Source organism: Gorilla gorilla, chromosome 8 (assembly GCF_029281585.2).
Source record: "Gorilla gorilla gorilla isolate KB3781 chromosome 8, NHGRI_mGorGor1-v2.1_pri, whole genome shotgun sequence".
Lineage (NCBI taxonomy): Eukaryota > Metazoa > Chordata > Mammalia > Primates > Hominidae > Gorilla > Gorilla gorilla.
This window is the reverse complement of record NC_073232.2, coordinates 11,372,637-11,398,882: the sequence shown is the minus strand read 5'-3', so window position 1 is coordinate 11,398,882 and position 26,246 is coordinate 11,372,637. Positions and strand designations below refer to the sequence as shown.

At 37.2% G+C, this 26,246-nt stretch overlaps 1 long non-coding RNA gene across 1 annotated transcript in view; it reads left to right on the top strand.

Moving 5' to 3' along the window:
* Nucleotides 1-16,765, top strand: part of LOC134759164 (uncharacterized) — a 55,063-nt gene extending 38,298 nt beyond the window's left edge. The window contains exons 3-4 of the long non-coding RNA XR_010135094.1: nucleotides 15,669-15,732; nucleotides 16,069-16,765. This is a non-coding gene — a long non-coding RNA (uncharacterized lncRNA). The remainder of the gene's footprint in view (nucleotides 1-15,668; nucleotides 15,733-16,068) is intronic.
* The last annotated feature ends 9,481 nt before the right edge of the window (nucleotides 16,766-26,246 follow it).

Here is a 26,246-nt window from a genome sequence, read left to right as displayed (position 1 = left end):
GCAACAAAAATTATGAGAATGTGAATTAGTCTCATAATACAGAAGAGCTGTAATAAAAGATGTCTGCCATTTGTTTGATGTTTGCTTTATTTCACATTCATAATCAGCTGAGACTCAGATTTGTTAGTACTTTCTGGTTATTTTATCAGACTCAGAGCTAAGTTCCGTGAATAAAAAGACCTTAATCCTAGAGTGTTACCAATACGGTGGCAAGCTTCTCACCATATTGCAGCTGCATGAGGCTGTGATTTCAGTTGGGACAATCCAGAACTTGGCTGGATTTTTTTTTAATTCTTGGAGAACTATGTGAGCATAGAGAGCTTTGAACATCTGAGGCACATTCTTTGGGAACTAGAAGGCTGTGTGTTTGTGCAAGTTTGTGTATGTGCTGAGGAAAGACCTAGGGAGGAGAAGGACTCAGACACTCTTCTCTGGCTCACCGTGAGGCTCTGGCCAAGCAGTTATGAAAGCAAAGGCTGTCTCGTAATCCTTCTGATGCTTGAGGTATACCTTGCCACACAGATCCTCTTGGCCAAAGGTAGAAGACAAACAGTGGAGATGTTTAAGAAAATGTTCTGACCAATCTTTGGAGCACTACTTAATTATACTAACCCAGGTGAACCCTAGGAAGCCAGACTTAAAAATAAAAATGGACAACTTAAAAAAAAACAAACATTTGGCCAGAAACATTAATGGCACACTCTTAGGAACATAAAAGCTACAAAATTATTTCAGAAAAGTAAATAAACACAAAATCATCAACAAGAAACACAAAATCAAAAGGCAAACAAAACTCCTAACAATAAAACAAATTTTGGGGAGGAATATGAAGAGTTATTACAATACAGTCTTTAAAAAGTCCAATTTTCAGCAAAGCCTTCTATCTGTTTAAAAGACAATTGCATAAAGTAATAATCATACTATGGTGTTGTTGGAGATATAATGTATGAATACGTAATTTGGATGACAAAAAGAACACAAAAGCAAAGGATGAGAACAGAGGTATATTAAAGAACAGTTTTTGAAAACCATTGAAATTAATATAATGTTAATCAGAACTAGACTGTGTTAAGTTAAAATGCTGATTGGAAACCTGGGTGAAATACAGTAAAAGAAACTATGAGGAAATAAAAAGGCGCACTAGAAAATATATATTTAGTACAAAAGAATTCTGTAATCAAGGAGTAAAAGAACAATGCAACAACAACAAAGTCACTAAGAAAAATAAAAAATAGTACAATGGCAGATACAAATTCTATCATGTCAGTAGTTATATTAAATGTGAATGAATTAATTATGCAAATAAATGGCAGAAAATGGAAAAAAGAGTAAAATTTTAATCCAACTATATACAGTCTATAAAAGATACAGTATAAATTCAAAGAGAGAAACAGGTTAAAAATAAAAGGATGGAAGTGATAACACAATAAACCTTGTAACCAAAAGATAGCTCTGGCAGCTATCCTAATATTTGGCAAAACAGATTTTAAGACAAAAATTTTAGATGTGATAAAGAAGGATATCATGTATCTTTCAGGATCAATGCATCAGAAAATTATAACAATTATGAACAGTATTTACTTAACAAAGGAACTCTTAAATATATGAAACAAAATGGAAAGAATTTTAGGAACCAATACAAAATTTAACAATAATAGAGACTTAAAAACTCAATAATGAATAAAATAACTGGGCAGAAAATTAATAAGAATGTAGAAGATTTGAACATTAAAAACCAGTTCTGTCTAAGAGACATTTCCATGACACTGTACCACGAAAGGCAGAATTTTCATTCTTTTGAAGTACACAAGAAACATTCTCCTGAATAAATATACAGTATGTCATAAAACAAGACTTCATAAATTTAAAGGAATGAGTATCACACAAAGTATGTTTGCTGATCACAGAGAAACAAAATCAGACATAAACTACAGAAGGAAATTTGCAAAACCCACAACTATGTAAAAAATAAACCACAGACTCCTAAATAAGCAAGAGATCATAGAAGAAGTCACCAGATAAATTATGAAATACTTCAAAGTGCATAAAAACAAAAGCATGACATATGCAAACCTACGTTAAGCAGCTAAAGCAGTGTTTAAATGAAAATGTAGAGCTGTAAACAGCTACATTAAAAAATAAAACAGATTTCATGCCAATAACCTAATGAACATCTGACACATATTATTTGGGAAGTAGAAGGTTGTATGCATGTGCAAGTTTGTGTGTGTTCCTAGGAAAGACCCAGGGAAAAGAAGGACCCAGACGCTCATCTAGTTACCTTAAAAAACTAGAAAACAAGAGCAATCTAAATGAAAAGCAAGCAGAAAGAAGGAAATAATAGTGATTACAGCTGACTAAATGAAATAGGAAATAGGAAAAAAAAAAAAGTTAACAAAGCCAAAAGGGTATTTTGAAGGATTTTTTAAACAGACAAAATGTAATTATACTGACAAGAAAAAAAGACTCGTATTTCCATAACCAAGAATGGAAAAGGGAACATCACTACAGACATTACAGACATTTTAAAAAATATATAAGGGAATATTATGAAAAGCTCTCTTTCAGCAAGCTAGGTATATTCTCAGGAAGAACAAATTTCCAGAAAGACCCAAACTATTGAAACTGGCTCAAGAAGAAACAGAAAATCTGAATAAATCATAACAAGTGAAAAGATGGAATTAGTAAATAAAATCATTTTACACATACACAAATCTAAGTTCCAAATGGTCTCAGTGGTAAATTCTACCAAACATACAATAAAGAATTAACACTATTCCTTCTCAATTTTTCCAAATAATAGGAGAGTTGACAGGACTTTTCAACTTATTCTCTGATGCCAGTATTACTTTATGACAAAAACCCAGCTAAAGCCATCATGAGAACGTAATACTGCAGAACAATGTCTCTTAGGATCAATAGATACAAAAGTCCTCAAACTGAATCCAACAACATACAATTATAAAAGATTGTATACCATGACCAAGTACGATATACCTCAGGAGTGAAAAGTTGGTTTGAATTACAAAAAAATCAATAAATACGTTAGGCAATGCTGCTACAGTAAAGAAGTAAATCACAGGATTATCTCAATTCATGAAGAAAAATCATTTGGAATGATTCACCACTCATTCATGATGTAAACATTCAGCAAACTAGAAATAGAAGGAAACCTTTCAACCTGATAAAGGATATGTTCAAAAAACCCACAGCTTACATCACACATAATAGATTATGATTGATGATTTTTTTTCTTGAGACAATTAAAAAAGACAAGATTTCCAGTCTCCCTATTTCAATTCAACATTGTGTAGGAAGTTCTACGCAGGGAGATTAAGCAAGAAAATAAAGTCATCTACATTGAAAAAATAGCAGTAAAACTCTCCTTGCATATGACATGAACTTGTATAATGAAGATTCTCAGGAATCCCATAAAAACCGTTAGAACTAATAAAAGAGTTCGGCAATGCAGCAAGAAACATCAATATACAAATATCAATGGTATTTCTATACACTAGCAGTGAATAATACAAAAATACAATTAAGAAAATGACTTCATTTAAAATAGCATTAGAAGAGTAAAGTACTTAGAAATAAATTCAATGAAAGAAGTATAAGGCTTGTATACTGAAAGCTCAACATTGTTCAAAGAATATAAGAAACTTCTAAGTAAACAAAATGGCATATCATGCCCATGAATAGAAAGACAATACATGGAACTGAAATTGATGTGCAGATTGAACAAAATCTTTATCAAAATTCTGGTTACCTATTTTGCAGAAATTGACAAATTGATATTAAAAAGTATATAGAAATGCAAGGAACATTGAACGGCCAAAACATTCTTGAAGAAAAAGAACAAAATTGGGTGACTTGTAATTTTCTATATCAAAACTTACTACAAAGACACAATAATTGCAACAGTGTTACACTAGCTAAGGATAGAAATATAGAAGATCAATGAATAGAATTGAGAATCCATGAATGAATCCTTATATTGAAGGTCAATTAATTTTTGACCAGGGTACCAAGATGATTCACTGGTTAAAGTTAATCTTTCCAACCAATGGTGTTGGGAGAACTGAACATTGTATGCAAAAGAATGACTGTGGACCCCTACCTCACACTATATACACAAATGAACTTGAAGTGGACCACATAGCTAAATATAGGAGCTGAAACTATAAAACTCCTAGAAGAGAGCACATAGAGCAAATCTTTCTGATCTTGGATCAAGTAAATTTAAAAGATATACCAAAACCACAAAATTACAAAAAAACTCATCGATAAATTAGATGTTACCAAAAAAATGAAAATTTCCACTCTTTTTCTGTACTTCCTTTTATTACACATAGACTTACAGCTGGAGCCTCATTATGAACAATATCTTTTTCTTTCAACTGATAAAGTTTTTAAATATTTGAATACAGACAGGGTAGTATATTTAGACATTGTTTATTCTATCAACTATTGATTTGAAATGATATTTTAAATAGAAATAATGTAAGCAAAAAATACTATCTTGGTTATTCAGAATCACTCTGAATAACTTACTGAGCTGCCTGAGGAATTGGAGGAGCACCCAGAGTTTGGGGAGAATAGATGTGGCATGGAAGCTCAAGGATGTGTGGATCCTACTCGAGCTCCTTTCCACGTTACAAGCTGAGTTGAATAGGACATTTTACCTACCCACCCCAAGGAAGAGTTTCTTATTTGTATAATATGTAACAGTGAAGTTAAACCCAAACATGCAATATTGTTTAGTACAATACCTGGCATAGACTATTTGCTCAAAATTTATTCGCCATTAGTATTAATATATCTAAGTCGCTATTTATCAAGAGAGAAACATTTGTTGACTTAGTACTATGCAGATTCTTTATATTCATGGTTTTTATTAAATCTTAATTTAAAAGTGATTCACTTCTGTCCAATCTTACTGTCCCTCTCCCAGTCCGATTTATTTTCACTTCTTATCTGAAGCACTTCCATGCTTCTAGCTGGTCTCCTAGGATCTATCCTAGTATATTCTCCACATAACTGTCAAAATCTTTCCATAGAAATTTTAAATCATTTTTGTGCTTAAATTCCTTCACACATTTCCTGCTTCTTTCTCTTGGGAAAAAATTCATAACCTCTTCAACCCTGCCTTAATTTCTCCTTCTTTCCCACGTATCATCCCTCTGCGGAGGCCACCCTGGCTCTGCTTCCATGCAGTTAATGGAGGAGTTTCAGAGTGCGTGCCCCCTCCTCAGGGTGCCTCTCCTCCCACGGCATCCACATGCCAGTGGGCTGTTTGTTTCTTGCTCCCAAATTACCACATGGGCCACTGTCAGCATGCTTTCTGTACAGTGGGTTGTAATTACTTCTTTAAAGTATGTCTTTCCTGCTAGTCTCCAAGCTCCCATGAAAACAAAGAACAGTTATGGTGGCATTTCCCACCCAATCCCCAGTAATCAGCCCAGTCTGGCACTTGTGAAATGGATGAACACAGTTTTCAAGGCTAGGTGCATTTTATTTCAAAATGCCCAATGCTCTTCCTATGCATGCTTCCCGCCGTTAGCATTGCACAGGCAAAAAATGGTTCACTTCAGATAGAGAGTGTAGAGCATTTTCCTTTTTATTTCAAAAGATGGTATCATGAAATACATAAAGAAATTGCACATCTCTATGCAGAGATCTAAAGCAGCATCTGTAACAAATTATAATGAGAAAATCAGACGATTTCAAGAGGGAGTGATTGAGGAAATACGTTCAACTCTATTTCCAATTTTTTGCAGCTAAGGAAAATGACATTTTAACAAATATATTTGCTCTCCTTCCCTCGGCAGCTCTGTGTGATTCCAGTTGAAGTCGGATGAAATGTGTGGGCTACCTGTTGGTACAGGTGGAAGGTTGCCTTCTGTTTTTCTTTTGTGATTGGTTCTTCCTTTCACACCTCCTGATCATCTGGCAGTTGACTTCCCATTTGAAAGGGCTTCCTCTGCAGGGTTCCCGATTGCTTAGCAGCTCATGGCTTGTGAGTATGTCTCTGTATCTTCCGTGATCCTGCAGGTGCATTAGCAAGACAGCTGTGGCACTCTCACCTGGACTTCGGTGTATAACAAAGCTCTCTTGCGCTGCTGCTCTACCCACACGGGAGCTAAGGCTCCAAATTTTTATCTTTTTCTTACCTAAACATACTTCTCTTGACAATTACTTTTCTCTTCCTTCTGCAACAGGGAGAGAAACTCTCTCCCTGTTTTATTTTACTTTTTAAAAACAAATTTTGCACTGTTTTTGTGTGTTTGTTGGAACGTTAGAGGAAAGTACGTTGGAAAGAAACAGTTGGGAGTAAGAAGTAAATATTGAAGATGAAGGCGAGAAATACATTTCAATTACTTTTGGTGACATTTTGCTAATTCAGACATGTGACATTTAAACTTAGTGAAATCACACATAGAATTTTTGAGGTACAAAACAGTATGGTGGTTAAGAGAATTAATGCTGTTGTGGTGCGGGAGTTCGTATCTGTGCTCTGTGATTTACCACCTGTGTGACCCTGGGCCTGTTGCTCAATTTCTCTGGAGCTTCTGTTGTCCTTTTACTCTCTGTTCACCTGCTTCCCTGAGTTTCTGACTCTTTTCTTCCAAGAAACTGTTGGTTTGAAGTGAATTTTTTAAAAAGGCTATAGGGAGCTGGCAGTAAGTACAGCAATACTTGATCTCTGAAAGTGCTCTAGCAAAATGATGTGAAACTCGTGAACTCATGTCATGGGTAAGAAAGCCTGTTTGTGTTGGACCCCAGAGAGAGCTACCAGGAGTGGAGGCATGGTGTTTAGAACACATGTTTAACCTTCACTAAGAATCTGAAGTCACAGCTTAACAACATAATTATTTAACATTTGATTAATTATTTAACTTCTTTTCTAAAATGAGGATAATGATATAGTTATTGTAAAAAAGTAATAGAAAGACTGTCAATATAATACTTATGTAATAAGAGACATTTCTTTCTCTCTTAATTGTATATAAAGTTGACTCTTGAACAACATGGGTTTGAACTTTGAGAGTCCACTTATACTTTTTTTTCCAATGGAAATTATCCTGAGTGTGCCTGCCTCTCCTCTTCCCCCTCTACCTCTTCCACCTCTGCCACCTCTGAAACAGTAAAACCAGCCTCTCCTTTTCCTCCTCTGCTTGCTCCATGTGAAGACAAGAATGAAGACTTTCATGAGGTTTCACTACCAGTTAATGAATAGCAAATATATTTTCTCTTCCTTATGATTTTCTTAATTACCTTTTCTTTTCTCTAGCTTACCATATTGTAAGAATATTGCATATGAGACATTTAATATACAACACGTGTTAGTCAACTGTTTATGTTAGCAGTAACATGAACAGTAGCTGTTTGTAGTTCGGTTTTGGAGACTCCAGTGTTATATTCAGACTTTTGACTGTGCAGGGGATTGGCGCAGCGCCCCTAATGCCCACGCTGTTCGAGGGTCAAATGTACTTATTTCGAATTTCAAGTCTCACTCATAATCCAAGGCGCTTCTTATCCACATATTCTTCTCAGGCTATTTCAACCACAGTTACCTCACCCATCTGTAAAGTCAAAGAAGTTCTCACCTGTATAAGACATTTGAAAGTAAATGGATTTGCCATGTGTGAGCTTGGAAAAGTTACTTCACTTTACTAAGCATCAGTTTTCTTAACTGCAAAGTAGGTCTGATAATAGTGTGATTCTGTTAGGACTGTTTTGAGGATTAAATGGGGTAAGAAGTGTAGGGCACTTGGCACTGTGCCTGAAAGGAGCCCTAGAAATGGTGAATCATATCGCTGCTATTATCAATTGCACTGACTTTCCATATTTCATATTCTCTTCTTTTGTCTAACTCTTACAACTTCAGTCTCTGTTTCATACAGGTCAGTATTATTTTCCAGCTACATTGTAGAGTTCTTCAGAAGAGTCTGGTTTTCACAATTAATTAATTAGTTAATGTAATGAAAGGACAGAAGGCAAAGGACAATATCTGGACAGAGATTCAGGTAGGGAGAAAGATACCACTGCTGTGCCAGGGCCAGCTCTAGCCTGGCACCTGAATGTGAACACAGTTGTAAAATTCCAAGATTTCAAGTCAATTGATACCAAGTTGGTAACTTTAGCTCTCGCATGGTGAGGGTACTTATCCCAGGAAAAATAGACACTAGCTACGAACCTGGCTTCCACCACCCCATGCTGTAAAACACTTCCCAGATACAATACTGAGCATGCATGCATTGACAGAATGGCAGTGGAGACTATACTAAAAGTATAGTCTCCGTAGGAAATATAAATCTATTCTTTTCTTAATTATCGTAATATTTAAAGTGAATATATAGGCAGGGTACAGCGGCTTACGCCAGTAATCCCAGCATTTTGAGAGGCTGAGGCGGGCAGATCACCTGAGGTCAGGAGTTCGAGACTAGCTTGGGCAACATGGCGAAACCCCGTCTCTACTAGAAATACAAAAACTAGTTGGGCATGGTGGCGGGTGCCTGTAATCCCAGCTACATGGGAGGTTGAGGCAGGAGAATCGCTTGAACCTGGGAGGCAGAGGTTTCAGTGAGCTTAGATTATGCCATTGCACTCCAGCCTAGGCCACAAGAGCGGAACCCCATCTCAAAAACAAAAAATTGAATATATATTGATTATATATATAGATGTATATATAGGGAATTTATAGTCACAGTACCTTTTAATATGTGCTGCATTATAACCAAATAATTCCTTCTGAACAGAGTGACTAGTAGAGATATAAAAGAGAAAAATAAATACATTGTAATAGTTGCATACAAAATTGAATATATCATTCTGAAAAATCCCAATTGTTTTTAACCTTTAGTTCACGCAATCTTATCAAATACTTTTTTGAATGGCTTGCTAAAGCTACAAGGAAGTAAATCCACCTTATATGGTTTCCAAGATATACTTTTACATGGCTTCACACTGAAGATATTAGTCTTATTGTTTGGTTACAATAAAGGAAGGTAAATTTGAGGAGTTCTTTCAAGTCTTAAGCCTGCTGTCATGAATTACACTGACAAATGAATCTATTAGAGATGTGCCCCAGATTCTGTGATTAAATAAAACAAACAAAACAAGAAACATTTCCTCCATCCTCAATGTGGGGGACGTATTTTCCCAAGATTCCCCCTCTGCCATATTCCCTTTATCTCTGCATGGAACTCCCATACCACCCCGCACGAGACTTAAAGATGTTCTTATTCAAAACCTGCTTTTTTTTTTTTTTTCCGGGTTGTGATAGTTGGTTGAACCCTGTGCTTTGAGTGTGTAGTAGAGATAGAGGTGAGATCAACAGAAAGGAGTCATCACCCTTCTTCTCTTGCTTGGGGCAGCAATGCAGTGGAAGGATGTACCTGAAGGGAGGGATGTGGACTGCCCTCATCGCCGTCACTCATGGACTCAGCACGCTGCTGCTGTCCGCAGGAGAAAGGGCTCTGCATCAGGGCTTGGAGGAGCAGATGCTACTCCCAACAGAGTCGGTTCTCAGTGCAAAATGACTTTCACTGCAGGCAGCCCCTAAATTATGTTGAATTATCCTGGGTTCTGCCTGTTTTGCATGCACCCTCCTTAGGTCTACACTTGTAAGAAGGAATGAATGCGGTTTTAAATTTCCTGATGATGGCAGTATTAGAGATATTGAAATCAGTTGGGTATTCATTCAATTGTTGTGAAATAGTTTACATTTTGCTGACAATAGTAATCAAAAAAAGAGTCTATTCCAAATTTTTATTGGTAAATATTAGGTTGATGCAAAACCGATTGCGATTTTTGACATTAAAAGTAATGGCAAAAACCGCAATCACTTTTGCATCAACCTAATAGCCTTCTTGCAAAAAAGATCATCTTTCCAGAAAAAATAATGTTATATTTTGTTGTGGTTGATATTACATGTGAACTTGACCAGACCCTGGGGTACTAAGATATGTGGTTTCATATTATTCTGGATGTTTCTATGAAAATGTCTTTGGATGAGGTTAACATTTAAGTCAGTGGACTTTGAGTAGGCAGATAGCCCTCCCCAATGTGGGTGGGCCACATCCAATCAACTGAAGGCCCGAGTAGAACAAAGACTCACCTCCCCCAAGCAAGAGTGAATTTTGCCAGCACACAACATCGACTCTTTCCTGGGTCTCTGGGCTTCTGGCCTTCAGAAAGAAACTGCACTTTCTCCTTCCCTGGGTCTATCACCTGCCAGTTCACACCAGAGATTTGGACTTTCCAGCCTCCATAGTCACATGAGCTAATTCCTTATGTATGTAGGTATTATAATAGTATATATTATAATTCTTTCTCTCTCTCACTTCATATATATGTGTGTGTGTGCGTGTGTGTGTATCTATCCATATATATGTCTCTCACTTTTCTCTCTTTCTATATATGTATATATAGAAGATATATATGTCTTCTACTTTTTTATATTACTCTGGAGAACCCTAACAAATATAATAATAAGTATAAAATGAAACAAAACAAAATGAAAATAGTTGTGTTCTTCAAGGAGGATAAGGTTAGAGAAAGCCAAAGACTTTGGCACTGAGATTCCCGAACTGGATGTTGGCTGTTCTTCCAGTAGAAGGGATGGTCAGATAGTTAGAGATTTGGGAGAAAAATAGTGATCAATAAAAAAATACAATTTACATGTATAAATTTAAACAAATATCAACAGTATATAGCAAGAGTTAAAATGTTTTCGGTTTCAAAGTGTATGAGAGAATTAGATATCTAACAACTGTAGCATGTATTATGGAAGGAAAATAATTTAAATGTTTTGTTTGAAGGGTCTTGCTCTGGGAAAAAAGAGAAAAGTAACAATTAATATAAAATAAATATAGGTTAAGATGTGTGATGCAATTTCTAGGGCAACCATTGAAAAGCAATAAATGTTTGTATATTTTTACATTTATGTAATAAAAAATTATAAAACTAAATCAATTTAAATACATGAAAGAAAAGAGAAAAATGGAAAGGGTAAAGAATAGAAAAAGTGTTGTAATACAGTAAATTTAATCTTACAGATATCAGTCATTGCATTAAAAGCAAATGCAGTAGTAAACATGTGTGTATGTGTTTTAGAGATAGATAGGTTCTCACTCTGTTGCCCAGAGGGCTGGACTGCAGTGGTGCAATCATGGATCATAGCAGCCTTGAACTCTTAGGCTCAAGCAATCCTCCCACCTCAACCTCCCAAGTAGCTGGGACTATAGGCATGCACCACCATGCCTGGCTAATTTTTTCTCTTCTCATTTTTTTTGTAGATACAGGGTCTCACTGTGTTGCCCAGTCTGATCTTGAACACCTAGGTATAAGCAATCCTTCCACCTCAGCCTCCCTAAGTGCTGGGATCCGAGGCTACAGCACGAACCACCTTGACTCACTTAGTAAACATTTAGATAAAAGGGTGTGAGTGGCGGGACCTGATTTCCCCCTGTTTGAGTGGAGGTTCCAGATGAGCAAGAGGAAAATTCTAGAAGGCTCCATGTTATGGGTTAGGGTTTGTAAGATCAGAATAGAAATTTCAGCTTCATATTGTTAATATTAACATTGTTACAGACAGTTTTACATAGAACTAATTATAGGTATGTACATAGTCACAGGTTAGTGCACACATATATTTTCTTGCTATGTCAGGTGAAAGGGCTCAGAGTCAAGGACACCTCAGTTGCAAGGAGCTCACTCGGTGTCCAGATCTTGGTTCTGATGCTGCTCTTCAAAAAAAATACCTAGATATACCAGGAAGAGGGCAAGAAACATATCAGGTGACCCTAGAGCATCTTGTAGTACCAGAAAAAAAGAATCTGGTATTCTAAATAATTTATATAGACACTTTATTCTAAAAAGCTGAGATGTAACATCCTATTCCTTAAATGTGGACTATATAAAGCAACCTATTTCTAAAGAAGGCTGTACAGAAATTGTGAAACAAATAATCTTTACAGCAAAAAAACGTGAAATGCTATCTCAGCCAGGTAGTCCAGGCAGACATTGGAAGTGCTAAGTTATGTTGATAGTATATATTATATGTGATGCGATGTGATAGAATGACACTAATCCTCTCTAGTCTTCCTGTCAGAACATATAACCTCAGTTTAATCATGAGAAACATATGTGACAAATCTCAGTTGAGGAATGTTCTAGAACCATGATCAGAACTCCTCAAAACTGTAAAGGTTTTGAGGAAACAAGGAAAGTCTAAGAAACTATCACAACCACGAGGAGATTGAGAGACATGACAATGGAATATAATGAGGCCTGCCATATAGGATCTTGAACAGCAAATACATACGTGCAAAAACTAAATAAATCTGAATAAAGCCTGGACATTAGTTAATAATGTATCAAGACTGATTTTTTAATTGTATCAGTGTATCATACTGAGATAAGACGTTAAAAACAGAAATGATTAGGATGGGGTACACAAGAACTTTCTGTACTGTCTTCTTAATTCTTCTGTAAATCTAAGCTTTTCGAAAAAATAAAGTTTATTTTAAAAAATGGACACGATCCTTCAATTATAACTCAAAATGGCTATTCTGGATGTTTAAAAAAATGCAAAACCCAATAATAGACTGTTAAAAAGAAGCATATTTAGAAATATTAAGATGCAAGAAAATCAAAAGAAAAGGGCAAAAACACTGATCTCCAGAGAGCTGATATTAAAATCTACCGATAGAGGAGATAAAACATTATCTGTATTAAAAAGACATGCATTATAAAAATAAAAATTACAACTCATCGGGAAAATAGAATAATTCTAAATGATTATGTACCACATTACTTATTCTGATAACATATTAAGCAAAATGTTTTATAATCTCAAAAAATTATATTTACAATTAGAGTGAGAAATATTACATACCTGTCTGAATAATTGATAGAAAAAGGCAAGAAAAAAATCTTAGCAAGGATATAGAACATTTGCAAAATATGTTTAGTACATCAAACCTTACTTTATATATATACATTGCTCTTAAAAACTACAGAATACACACAGTTAAACTCGTGGAAGCCGAGCATAGAAAGGAAATAAAAAAGAGTCATCACTACAAATCCTACAGACTTTTAAAAGAAAACGAAGAATATCATGGGCAAGATTTTGCCATTACTTTTGAATATGTAGATCAAATAGACAAATTCTTAGAAAATTAAATAACTACTAAATTATGCAAGTAGAAATAAGAAATATCAGTAATTTTGTTTCCAACAAATAGACATTATATTTTTAAAAAATATTTTTCCCCCAAAACTCCGTGTTTAGCTTGATTCACCAGCAAATTCAAACAAATATTTTAGAGAAATAAAGCAAATATACCATAAACTTAAAAAAATGGAGAAATGAACAGCTTTGTATCAAAACACAAAAGAATATATAGAAGTTATCAATTTCACTAATAATTATAGATGCAAAAATTCTGAGCAAAGTATTTGCAAACTAAATTCAGCAATATGCAAAAAGTACAATACATAACAACCAAATTAAATTTATTTCAAAAAATCAAGTTTGCCTAACATTTAAAAATCGATCAATATAGTACATTATATTGACATTTTAAAGAGAGGAAATATTCTTGAATAGTATGTGTTTGAAATTCAAGAAACAGGTGTAATTTTATTTAGAAATGCATTATTTTATCTTAAAGCTACCAAGGAGAATGAGGAGATTTTTATAAAATCACAAATTGCGTTAATGTTAAGGAGACTGTAGAAAATGCCAGTGGAGAAGCCCGGAAAGGTGGTGGCCTCCTACTTCTGTGGTGTTTGCACCACAGAGTTGTTGTTATGCGGGTATTTGTTTAAATAAAATGTATTAAGCTGTGCATTTGGTGTGGAGCAGCTTTCATTGAGCGCATCATAAAGTATAAAATAAAAAGAAGTCAATGAGAATAACCTTCAACAGAAAACTACAATAGGAAAAGCCACAGAGTGATCAAGTGGACCCAAAAATCATAGGTTTTCTCACAGAAATCTTAAAGGAATATAAATTGGTTAGTCATTTAAGAAAGCAACTTGCCAGCAGGTATCAAGAGCATAAAAATTATTATTTGATTTAGACCCAGCAATCATGTACTTGTGATAAGAATTATATATTAGAATTATGGAAATAATTATAAGATTTACTTTCACAACGTGTATCTGGTTAGTTTAAACATCCAGCAGAGAGTGCATAAGCATGTCGCGGCATAACCACCAATAAAATTATCTTTATTTGAGATGTAATTCTACATTTCAGTTAAGATGTAGAATTTGGGCCAATAGCTTGATATTTCGCATTTTCACAATTTTGGAAACAAACAGAAACATAAATAATTTACAGAGTGGTTTGAATGATTTTACTTATGTATTGCTTGAACATATGTGCAGTGTGTGCATTTCTACTAGGCATTGAGAGAAGAGTCCTATATTTTCCTAGTACTATATTTCCAGGTTTAACACTGAATTTTGGCTGTATCTAAGTAATAGATAATAAAATAATCGTAGACAACATTCTCTTAGGAAACAGTCATGAAACTGGCTCTTAGTGATCATTTGGCTCAGGATACGCACACACATGGATATTCTCCACTGAGGGCCTCACTGTGGTAGACGGGAGGGTCACCCCTGTTCAGCAAATCATCAGAGTGAGAAATGGAGAGGGATGGTGGGTGGGACTAACCATTTGAAATAACTTCTGGAATGTAGTGTCTTTTAGGAGTTTGGTTTCAGTACAACAAATGCCTTACTTCTAATGCCTTATCTACATGCTTCCAAAACAAAATTATAGATCTTATTTTAGATTGCAAGGAAAGGGTCACAATGACCTGAGTTCTGAATTATGAATATCATTTTATTAAAAATACACATTAAAAAAATCTGAAAGCACAGAATGGCCAGTGGATGGTACTAATTTAGACGGGAATAAAGTGAGCAGGATTTTAACTAACTGACCCAGAAGGGAAGGACTCAGAGCCCACTGTTAATATTATATAAGAAGGAATATCCCAGATAAAAGGTAATCAGTTTTTTGCTTGCCTTTTAACAGTATTCTTTCTACTTGACTATACAGCATTCACTTTTTTTTCCTTGGGAAACATGACTATGTGTGAGTGATACTGTGTACCTGTGTATTGACATGTGTGTGTGTGGGCTGTGTGTATGTGTGTGTGTGTGTGTGTGTGTGTGTATGCAGGCACTGTTATTGCTTTCATAGAAACTGATTCTGAAAGAAATTTCAGAAGGGAAGAGACAAGTTCTTGGCTTGTTGTAGACTGGAGGTGAAATCTAAAAGAATTCAGGGGGAAAAAAGCTGGAGCCATGGGGTATGTTCTTGACTGTGAAAGCATATTTCATTTATATCCCCAGTCCACTAGCGCAGTTTAACCATGTGATGGACTTGACCCCTGACACACACATGTTCAATTACTTTGGACATTAAGAACTTAAAAACAAGTTCAGACTGACACTGTTAGACACAACATTCTCCCACACCTGATCCCAAGGTTCAAAATGTTCTATGTCCTGATTTATTTTGTTTGTTTGTTTTGTGAGTTATCTTTATAGTTATAGTCATGGTGTTATTTCAAATCTTCATTAAAATATTATAAATGGTGAAACAAATAGTGACCTCAGCCTTCACCTTCTGACAGGCGTTCAGGGATAATGAAGCTGATGTGAGAGCCCTGGAGAGAAACATCAGTCAAAGGCATGCAGGTTGTGAATACAAACCTCACTTGTTTCCAAACAGATTCTTCATCATAATGATTAGGACCATGACAGTACAAACATTCTCATCCTACAAAAATAAGTAATCACAACCACACCTTATCCAATATCTGTACAGCAATTGTGCCATACACATTAAATTTAGATTTTTATAATGTAATTTAATCTTTATTTCAAGCCACAGTCTTGCTGAAGTTCATAATGTTTTGTTCCAACCATTCTTGTAATCCCCTCTGGTGACATGCCATGGTGCCAGCATCTTAGTTGTTCCCATGGCACTGGTAGGTGGAGGCAGCGAGACTGCCATGTCCTCTCTTCTTGCAGGAAATCCCATCCAGGGTCCCTCTACTCTCCTCTGCAGCTTCCATGCTTGGAATGCTGAGCCATTGCTAGGACAATGAGGCTACAGGAAAGTGAAATGCACCTGCTGTGATCTGATCCAACTGACCACTCCTGCTGCTCCTCCCTTGCACCTCAGGCATCTCCTTCCAGTCTGGAGGAAACACTTTTACCTCCACTTTTCTTTTACAGTCCTCCAAACTCTGTTCCTTCTAGGGAGCGCAAGTACAGAAATAGAAACCTGGACTCCTTTCATCCTGCTTCACAAAATTACAACGTTAAAGAAAGAAAAAAAAAAGACCAAGTACATTACCTGGTAGAATTGGAGAGATGGGCATGAAAGAGCTGTAAATACAGTTAGAAAACACACTAGCATTTACAAATGTGTATGAGAAACAATGAGGAGAATTTTCAGAGACTATTATAACCATTTATTTTTCTAATATGTGATACGTAAATGCACAGAAAATCAATTTAATATTTGGGGCTTTTATTTCTCATTTTTTAGATTGCCAGAAAGACTGTCCAGTGTTATAAAGTTTGTGTCAATATTCTGGAATTGGCAATTTTGTCATTTATATGGGAGAAATAGCTAAAGGTGTAGTATAAAGTATTTGCTCGTAGGTAATGGAATGTTACCTTTACCCAAAGATATAAAAAATAAACGGTAGAACAAAAACTCAGAGTGAAATGTGTCCTTTTCTTCTTTCGGTGTCATGCATTAGCATCCTCATTTATCTTCATGGTACTCATGCAATGTAAAAGGCCATAATTTATAGCACTTGACCTACTGGATTTCCTGGGGGCATAATGCCATTGAGTTGGCTTAATAAACTTCTACTTTTTGCTTTCATTGACTCTGTAAGGAAATAAAAATAGAATGGGAGAGAAATAACATTAATTGTAAGTACCAAAAAAAAAATTGGTGCCATTGTACAAGGTTTAACGTGTTCGAGTGAGAGAATAAACTATTGGGAATTAGAAGCCAGTCTTCCTGGGAGTTTTTCTCAAAATGGAAGACTCAACTGAAAATTGTGTGTCTATTTTCTCTGTGCATAAATCTTTTAAATCATAACCACCCTCAAATCTTAAATAAGCCCCTATGCTCTAAGTATCGTGTAAAAATTAGGTAAAATATTTATGACACAGAACAGTGTTTTCCCAACAGTGCAAACTTGATTAATGGAGAAAATGTATTTTAAAATTAGCATATTCTCTATCTTGTTTTGTCTATGTGTAATTTTCAAAACTGGAAGAATAGAATCCTCAGAGGAATTTATAATGAACATATGTTAAAGATTTATGGGGCAGCTATCGAGGAGCCCAGCAGGATGAAAAGCTTCTTCCGAGGAGAACACGAGACATGGCTATGCCCCCAGTCAGTTACCAAATGAGAGTGATGAAATGGGCTTGCTAAATTAGATAGAAAGAAAACTAGTTCACACGCTGCACAGCAATAGCACCAGAACTTCGGGGATCACATTCTCTACTGGACAAAAATTATTTCTAAGTCTATACAAAATGGACAACTCTTTCGTTTTCTAAAAATTAACAGCAGACTTTACACAGTCAGGGCTTTAAACAACTATGGATGATAAACAGAAGAAGGTTACATGCCCAAGAAAGTTGGTTTTTAGACAGGCTTAGAGAACAATATTTCAGCCTACTGTGCCATGAAAAAAAACGAAAAAGAAAAACAAAAAAACAAAACAACACGGTCTTTTTTTTTTTTGGACTTACTCAAATTTTATATTCTTTTTGGAGGACTTTTACAATTATGGAATAAATAAGTTGTCCTCGTGTATTTTTTAAACTTAAAATGGTCCCCATGGTCTGATTCGTACAAATGTACTAATAAGGAGAACTATGAGCCATCTGCCTTGAAGCCCAAATGTCCTTGGAAATCCAGAAATGAATTGCAGGCAAGGGCGTGGGGAGGGTGACGGGTGGGCACGACCACACGGCGGGCTTTACGCAGCTTCTCCAGGGACCTGGTCGCAGAGGTGTCTTTTTCTTGGGATCAAGGTCTAGTCAAACAGAACAGGAGACTTGCCATATTTTCCCCAAAGGAGATGAAGTTCTGTCTTGCAGAAAGGCACATGTCATATTGTACGTGAAAAGGGAAGCTGGAGAGTGTCACCTGTGAACGTTGGATTTCTTAGTTTGCTCCCTCCTCTTCTATGCCTTTCTCTAGCTGCCACATCTGTTATCCCTTCATACTATTGTGGAGAAGAACATGCCTGCTTCTTCCCTGTGGGACATAGAATGGTATTAATTGGGACTATACAACAATTTCATCGCAATTTCACAGGGCGTGGTGAAAGGAAGGGGGTTGGTAGTTTTTTATTTAAATTAAATTAAATTTATTTATTTATTTTAGAGACAGAGAGTCATTCTGCCACCCAGGCTGGAGTGAGTGCAGTGTTGGGATCTTAGATCACAGCTCACTGCAACCTCCATCTTCTGGGCTCAAGCAATCCTCCCACCTCCAGCCTCCCAAGCAGCTGGGACAACAAACACAAGGCATCACACCCTGCTCTTTATATTTTTAATTGTGTGTGTGTGTCGGGGGGGGGGGGGGACAGAGTCTCACGATGTTGCCCAGGCTGGTCTTGAACTCCTGGCCTCAAGCGATGCTCCTGCCTCGGCCTCCAAAGAGCTGTGGATGACAGGTGTGAGCTGCCATACCTGGCAGGTGATTGCTGACCTCCCTGGCAAGGTCTTCTTGTTGCTTGCCTGCTGTTGAAGTGGAAGTCTCACTGTTATGCACAGAGGCAGCTCACAGGTGCAGGAGTTGACTCTGTATAGTGTTGTTGTGCCTTTAGTGAATAAAACAGAATTTCTGCTAAACCCAAAATCTCATTCCAGTTTCTTTTCAGTTAACTAAAACTTATACAAGGGAAAGCAGTCTTTCATGCAAAAGCGAGCAATAACGCTTTTAATTCAAAAGCACCTGAGAGACATGACCCATTCCTTTAAGCCCACGTTGAGTATCAGTGACTTATCTATAATCCCTTAGAGAACACTTGGAGGGAGAAGAAAGTAAACACTAAGGACAATGGGCAACCTGGCGTGATGGAGATGAGACTATAACTAGGGGAGAGAAATTCTGCTTTAAATATGTCAATTCCAGGTAACGTCACGTTGGAGCTAGTATCTCCTTTCTTCACCTAAACTTTGGTAAAGGTGGAGGCAGATATGAATTATCTCATTAAGGTAGAAGTAACAAGATTTGGTGAATTAAGAGGTGTAAAAAAAGGGGTTAAAGATTCCAGCCGAGTGCCTTGGCTCACGCCTGTAATTCCAGAACTTTGGGAGGCTGAGGGGTGTGGATCACCTGAGGTCAGGGGTTTAAGAGCAGCCTGGCAAACATGGTGAAACCCTGTCACTACTAAAAATATAAAAATTATCTGGGCATGGTGGCATATGCCTGTAATCTCAGCTACTCAGGAGGCTGAGGCAGGAGAATCGCTTGAACCCAGGAGGCGGAGTTTGCAGTGAGCCAAGGTCATGCCATTGCACTCCAGCCTGGGTGACAGAGCAAGACTCTGCCACAAACAAACAAACAAACAACAACAACAATAAAAAACAAGTTAAAGATTCCAAAGAGTTAGAAAAACTGTTTTCATTTAAATAAGGTAAGCCCTAAAATAGGTTTATTTATTTCTTGACACTTGCCACAGCAAAGTAGGCATTATCTGATGCAGAGAACATTTGGGTTGCCTCTTTGATGTTTTTGGTGATGTTTGTACACTCCTACTTCTTTTTCTCATCTTTATATTGCGTACGCAAAATCAGTTCTCTCTGTCCACCTTTCTCTCTTCCTGCCACACTGTGACCCCTCTGCTCTCTCTATTTTGCTGAACTTCAAATATATTCACTTTTTAAATAACTTATTTTAATGAAAAATCTTAAAGAGTTCAGAAGTTTGAAAGATTAGATTTCATCTTGATTTACTTATAATATTTTGAGTATAGAGTTTCACATAATTTTCTTAGTGCTCTAGGTTAAGTAAACACAGTACCTGTGTTTAACTAACACAGGCCACTGATATCAACATTCCACCACTTAATGTGACATATAGAAATCTTATGTTCATTTACATCCCTTTACGTCCCCATGTTTTAAATATAATTGCCGTATGTATTTCCTCTCCATATTTACATATTGATTGTCACCTCACATAATGTTAGAATTTGTGCTTCTACCATCAGATATGATTTGAGAAACTTACATGAAGGATACAGTTTATTATATTGGCCTCTATTTTTGATCATTCTAGTGCTCTCTGTTGTTGCTAACAAGATTCCAGATTTTCTCCAGTTATTTCCTTTCTGTGTGGAGAAGCTCCTTTAGCCATTCTTCAAGGGTGAGCTCGTTAGTAACAATTCCTCTTCGTTTTCCTTGTTGGAGAACATCTGCATTTCCCCTTCATTTCCTGAAGTGTGTTTTCACTGGATAGAGAATTCATTTGACAGGTCTTTCATTTCGGTGCTTGAAGTACCTTGTGGCGCATCCTTTGAGCCTTCAGAGTCTCAGATGAGAGGTCGGCTGTCAATCTAACGGGACTTCTATCAGCAATGCGTCGTTCCTTTTCTCTCTGGATGTTATCAATTTTTTTCTTTGCTTTTAGTTTTAGGAGTTTTATTATGAATGTGTCATAGCATGGGTATCTTGTTGGGGTTTCACTCAGCTCCTTGAATCTGTTGGTTTATATCTTCTGCTAAATTGTGGGGGGATTTCCAGCAATTATTCTCTGAAATGTTGTATTAAGTCTCACTTGCCTTCTCTTCTCCCTCTGGGACTCTGGTGATAGGAAGGCCAGCTCTTTTGTTATTGTTCCACAAATCCCTATAGCTGTTCATGTTTTAAATGTCTGTTTTCAGGCCAGGCATGGTGGCTCGTGCCCGTAATCCCAGCACTTTGGGAGGCTGAGGCGGGCTGATCACTTAAGGCCAGGAATTTGAGACCAGCCTTCCCAACATGATGAAACCCCATCTCTACCAAAAATACAAAAATTAGCCAGGCGTGGTGGTGTGTACCTGTACTCCCAGCTACTCGGGAGACTGAGGCAGGAGAATCACTGGAACCTGGGAGGTGGAGTAGCAAGTGTGTCTCAAGGAACTTATTTTGTTTTCCTACAGGAACAAAACACTTCTACCTCAATAGCAGCCCACACAGCCTGACCTCTTTTCCCTTGGTCTCATCCATCCAGAAATGCTAAGTATCTCTTTTGTAAGTCTCCACTTAAGATGCTGATGATTTTTTTTTTTGTTGTTGTTGTTGTTTTTACACAAGGCTTTGCTTGTTCTGTCACCCAGGCTGGAGTGCAGTGGCATGATGACAGCTCACTGCAGCCTCAACCTCCTGGACTCAAGCAATCCTCCCACTTCAGCCTCCCAAGTAGCTGGGACCATAGGAGTGCACCACCACACCAGCTAAATTTTTTATTTTCTGTAGAGATGGGATCTCACATTGTTGCCCAGGCTGGTCTCAAATTCCTGGCTTCAAGCGATCCTTCTGCCTTGGCCTCCCAAAGTGGATCTTTACAAAGTTAGTGGGATTTGATTCTTTTCAAACTTTGTGTTTCTGTTTCCGTATTTGTCTACCTTACTCAAATGACCTGTTACTTGGAAAATGTGCAAAAATAGAAAGCAAATGTCAAAATAATTTTTAAAATAGGTGACTAACAAAGTGTTCTTGTCTAAAGTACTTTTCTTATTATTCACCTTCAGTGAGTAAAACTCAACAAAAAGTCGAAGACAGCTATTAAATCGAACATGACACCTGCCAGATTTTACTATCATTTTTTTCAGAGCGGGCTGTTACATAGTTGATAACTGGATGAGTAGGTTTTGACAATGGAATGAATTCACGTAGAGGCATTACAATGAGGAAACCTGGATAATTACTTTCTAAAACAATAAAAAAAGTTTTATAATTGGAGGGATAATCTGGATGGAAGACTAGGGCACTAGAAATGAACTTCAGCTACATCACGTGACGGCCAATAGCCCTGTACCTGTGATGGTCCTCCAGTCCTCTGTCTGCTGCAGCAAAATGTGACGAGGCCAGTTTTCTCCAAGGATCCCATCCACCACTGTCCCTTCTTAACAGAGAAGGGACTTAAAGCCCCAGTGAAAGTTTCTTAGTTTAATTTACTGCCATTGACAGAGTTAAGGGCAGAGTTGAATTATGTGCTAGTCTAGGGAGGTGAATATTAAAGGTGAGTCCACAGCTCTTTTGTCAAGGATTAATGAGTGACTTTGTAAATTAATAGCAGCAAACGGGATACAAGGGTGCATGTAAGGAACCTCAGTTGTAGAGGATGGGGGATGCATGAGAGAGAGGTTTTAGAAACACGTGTGTTACAAAAAAGGCTTACAGGGTTGTAATTGGGGAGCTACCGTATCTAAATACATCAGAATTCCTTAAGTTAAAAGTCATAATAACACAGTTATGCAGATTTAGAAGATGAATAGTTGACGAAACAACCAGAAAATATAGAATTTTGGATACAGCAACCAAATTCTGCCATCATATTCTATTATTGTCATTTTGCTACTAAATAGAATGAAATATATATTGGGAAGAGAAACATATTTTTAAATTATTTTTATTAATTGAGGTAGTAATGTTTTAAAGGTGAACACTAGTAGAGATTAACTGAAATTGCTACATTTAATTAATTTCAAAACCTAATTTGTAAAAGAAGATAATTATTTTTGACATAAGAATTTGTAAGAAAAATACCAAAAAGTTTGTAATTAAACACAATCCGGGCCTTAAAAAGTGACACATAAAAAGGGTTTTACCCCTTTGCTTTGTGCCAATGAGTGCATTGTGTTCAGATCAAGGTTATTTCATGGTTAATAAGGTCTTGGTGCGGGTTGGATTACTTCTAAACTTCTGTTCTAACACAGGTGCCTTTGTGTAAGAAATGTACTTACAAATGGATGCAGAGAAGGAGCAAAAGCCAGAGATTAGAATGCCAGCATTGGGAACAAAATCCCATGTGGGAAAATTGAGGAAACTCAGAATATTTGACAGGAAGCTCTGTACAACAGAGGACAAGGGTGACACTGGTGTCCCGGTGGGATTCACTAACTGATGTTACATATGTGGAAGAACAAAGAGAAAAATAAGTAACGCAGGGGAAAACGTAGACGTAAACCTCCTCAAAGGAAGAAGTAACAGTGAAAGACTTTCAACAATGGAACGTCTTCTTTGTTAAATGGCAGAGTCTGAAGAGGATGGCATGTATTTCTGTTCCAGCAGGTTCCTGCTAACTCTATGATTCTAAGAAACAGTTCTTCCAAAAATTTGATAATGGCTGTATTCTGCACGATATTTTCCAAGATAAAGCAAAGAGGTTTTCATTTTGGAAATATTCATGAGTTTTCCCTAAGTCAAGAGTTTTTTGTTGTTGTTGTTTTGTTTTTCTTCATCATTTGCAAAAGTGCCTCGACATGCAGATGTTTGAAGTCAGGAAACTTTGGAGGACGTTGGCGCATAAATGGGAACTGCTTGATGTCCCATGGAGCTGACAGTGGTGCATGCCTGAAAGCCATCTTGCTGCAGGGACCACATGGGGACCACCAAATCTGTCAGACAGCAAGCCAGGCAGTGCTCACAGCTCCACTTCCTCATCTATGACAACGGCAGATGACTTGGCTCTTCGTGGAATTGCACGATGAATAAACTTCCCGACCAAGTGATAGTCGCTGATGTGAATCCTACCCATGGGGAAAATATCTCAGTGTTGTTTATTTCTGTCAATGGGAAAATGACATTTGTTACGAAACAACTAAAAATGTGTCTTGGAGCATTCAAGTGCTATTCACTGCTAAGATTTGGTGGAAACCTGAATCACATACATTTATGAGACTATAAACAAAGGGTGGTATGAGAAACGCGTCCTTTGACCTTGCATAGTTCAGGGCTCAAATGATGCAGCTGCCCTGGCCTAGGTGAATTACACTTTCATCTGTGTCTGCTTCCCTGTCTTTACCGTGGGGGTAAGCCTGACTCACCACCGGTGCACTACAGAACGTAAATTGTACAGTGTGCGTGAAGAGGACATCCAATCAAGGGTCCACTCGTTTCCCCCACCCCCCAACTCCTTTCCATGACTGACAGTTCACCAAAGGCTTCACACCCATGAACTGGAAATGGTGAGGAAGTTCTCAGGCAGGAAATGCCAGGGGGTGTTATTTCCCGGCAATCCTGAAAGCCATCAACTGTTTTTAGATACATGATTGTTAATTAAGACCCCTGAGAGGCTTGCTCCAAGACTTCGATGCTGGGTTCATACTGAAAGTACAGTATTCCTTTCATGCCTTCCCAAAGGGAAGTGGATTAAAGTAAGTTTAAAAAGCCATTGTCCTGGGTCCTGGATAAGGTTTGTTCCCTACTGAAGAGATCTGGACAAAGAAGTCAGTGTTCTCTTCTTATTCTTGCACACGTAGAAAGAAAGATTGATGTGCACAGGCAAACACATAGGCACATGCAAACAAGGCACACACACCCCCTCAGGAAGAGTCTTGAAGCTAAATATACTATTTTGTCTCCTGGGTTCATATTCAATGAATCTTCATGCTAATAACATATAATCAAATCTCTGGAAAGGTTTAAAAGCAAAAGAAATATAAACAAAGATTTTACTTACCCTTAATTTGATTCCTGGTTGGCCAGCAGTGCTTTATAGTCTATGGTTATTATCCACATGTATTTCCATTTAAACCGTGCCAGCTGAGGCCACTTCTCATCTGAGAATCGTAGCCGCAGTCCCAGAGGAAAATAAAAGCATGTCACTTTAAATTTTATAGCAGGGCCAAAGAAATGTCAGATTCCTGCCTCAGCTGTATAACGACACACATTATATTTGACCCGAACACATCCCATCAATTCATGTTCATGAGAAAATTACACTTTGAATTTACTTGATTCTTGTTCTTTATCCAATTTCTTACATAAAAAGGCAATTTGATGTTCTCTTCAGTGGCCACTGTATACATATCACATTCAACATCAGCATGTGAATATCATGAAAGTTTTATAATATTTTTGGAAATGCTGACTAAAATGTTCCCCTTGTTCTTCCTATACTACTCAATAATTGCAATCGAATTAATTTTAATTAGTTGTACTGAGTCTCTTCTAAGATGCATTGCATTTCTGTGCTGATAAATTTTAAATCAGATTACTAGTCTTTTTTTCTTTATAATTTTTTTTTCAAATCTGAGCACTCATCTGCTGTGTATTTCTTTCTATCGCACTGTCTTCCCAAGGACATTAAGTATATTCTTTACTGTATGTTTCTGTAAATAAGTGGGATATTTTAACTTGTAACTATCTCTGTAGAATGAGTCACAATTTTCCAAATTCTTGCTACATATGTAACATCAGTAACATACGTAACATCATAACATCGATCAGGTTCTGATGAGTTGATTTTACTTTTCCTTGTTTTTCATGTATGGCCTCTGGAAGATGAAGTTTTGTCTCACAGACTCAAAAAAAGGAAGAAAAGAATGCATTTATTTGCATTCTTATTTTGCATGTAGTTGGATTAAAATGTATACTTTTAGAAGAAATTCCTTTTATATAAGATACATAATTGTCAAACTCATAGAATCGGAGAGCAGAATAGTGGTTGCCAGGGGCTAATAGGAGGGGGAATGAGGGGTTGCTAATCGATGGGTATAAGCTTCAGCCATGCAAGATGGATACGTTCTAGAGACCTGCTGCTGTACAACACAGTCTACGGTCAAAAATACTGTGCTACACCCTCAGAAATCTAAGAAGGCAGAAGCCATGTCAAGTGTTCTTGTAACAATACAAAAACTTTTTCTTTTAAAGCATAACCAAATCCTGCAGGTAGATGTGCTCTTGAGTGAACTCACGGTGGTGTCCCTATAGTGAAATGGGTACTTGAAGAGACGTCTGCTGTGGGCAGGAGAGGCAGGAATGCTGGAGAATATATTCTTGGGGTGAGACCCTCAGGATGACAAAAAGTCTCCAAGCAAGAAGGTGGTCATGTGTCGAGCTCCGTAGTGGAAGGAGCAGCAGGTGCACCAGCATGGGCTTCTGCCGCGACAGCCCTGCGGAGAAAGGCGTGGTGCACTTGATGGGGATGGGAGGTGGGTTCATGGGAGTTTCTC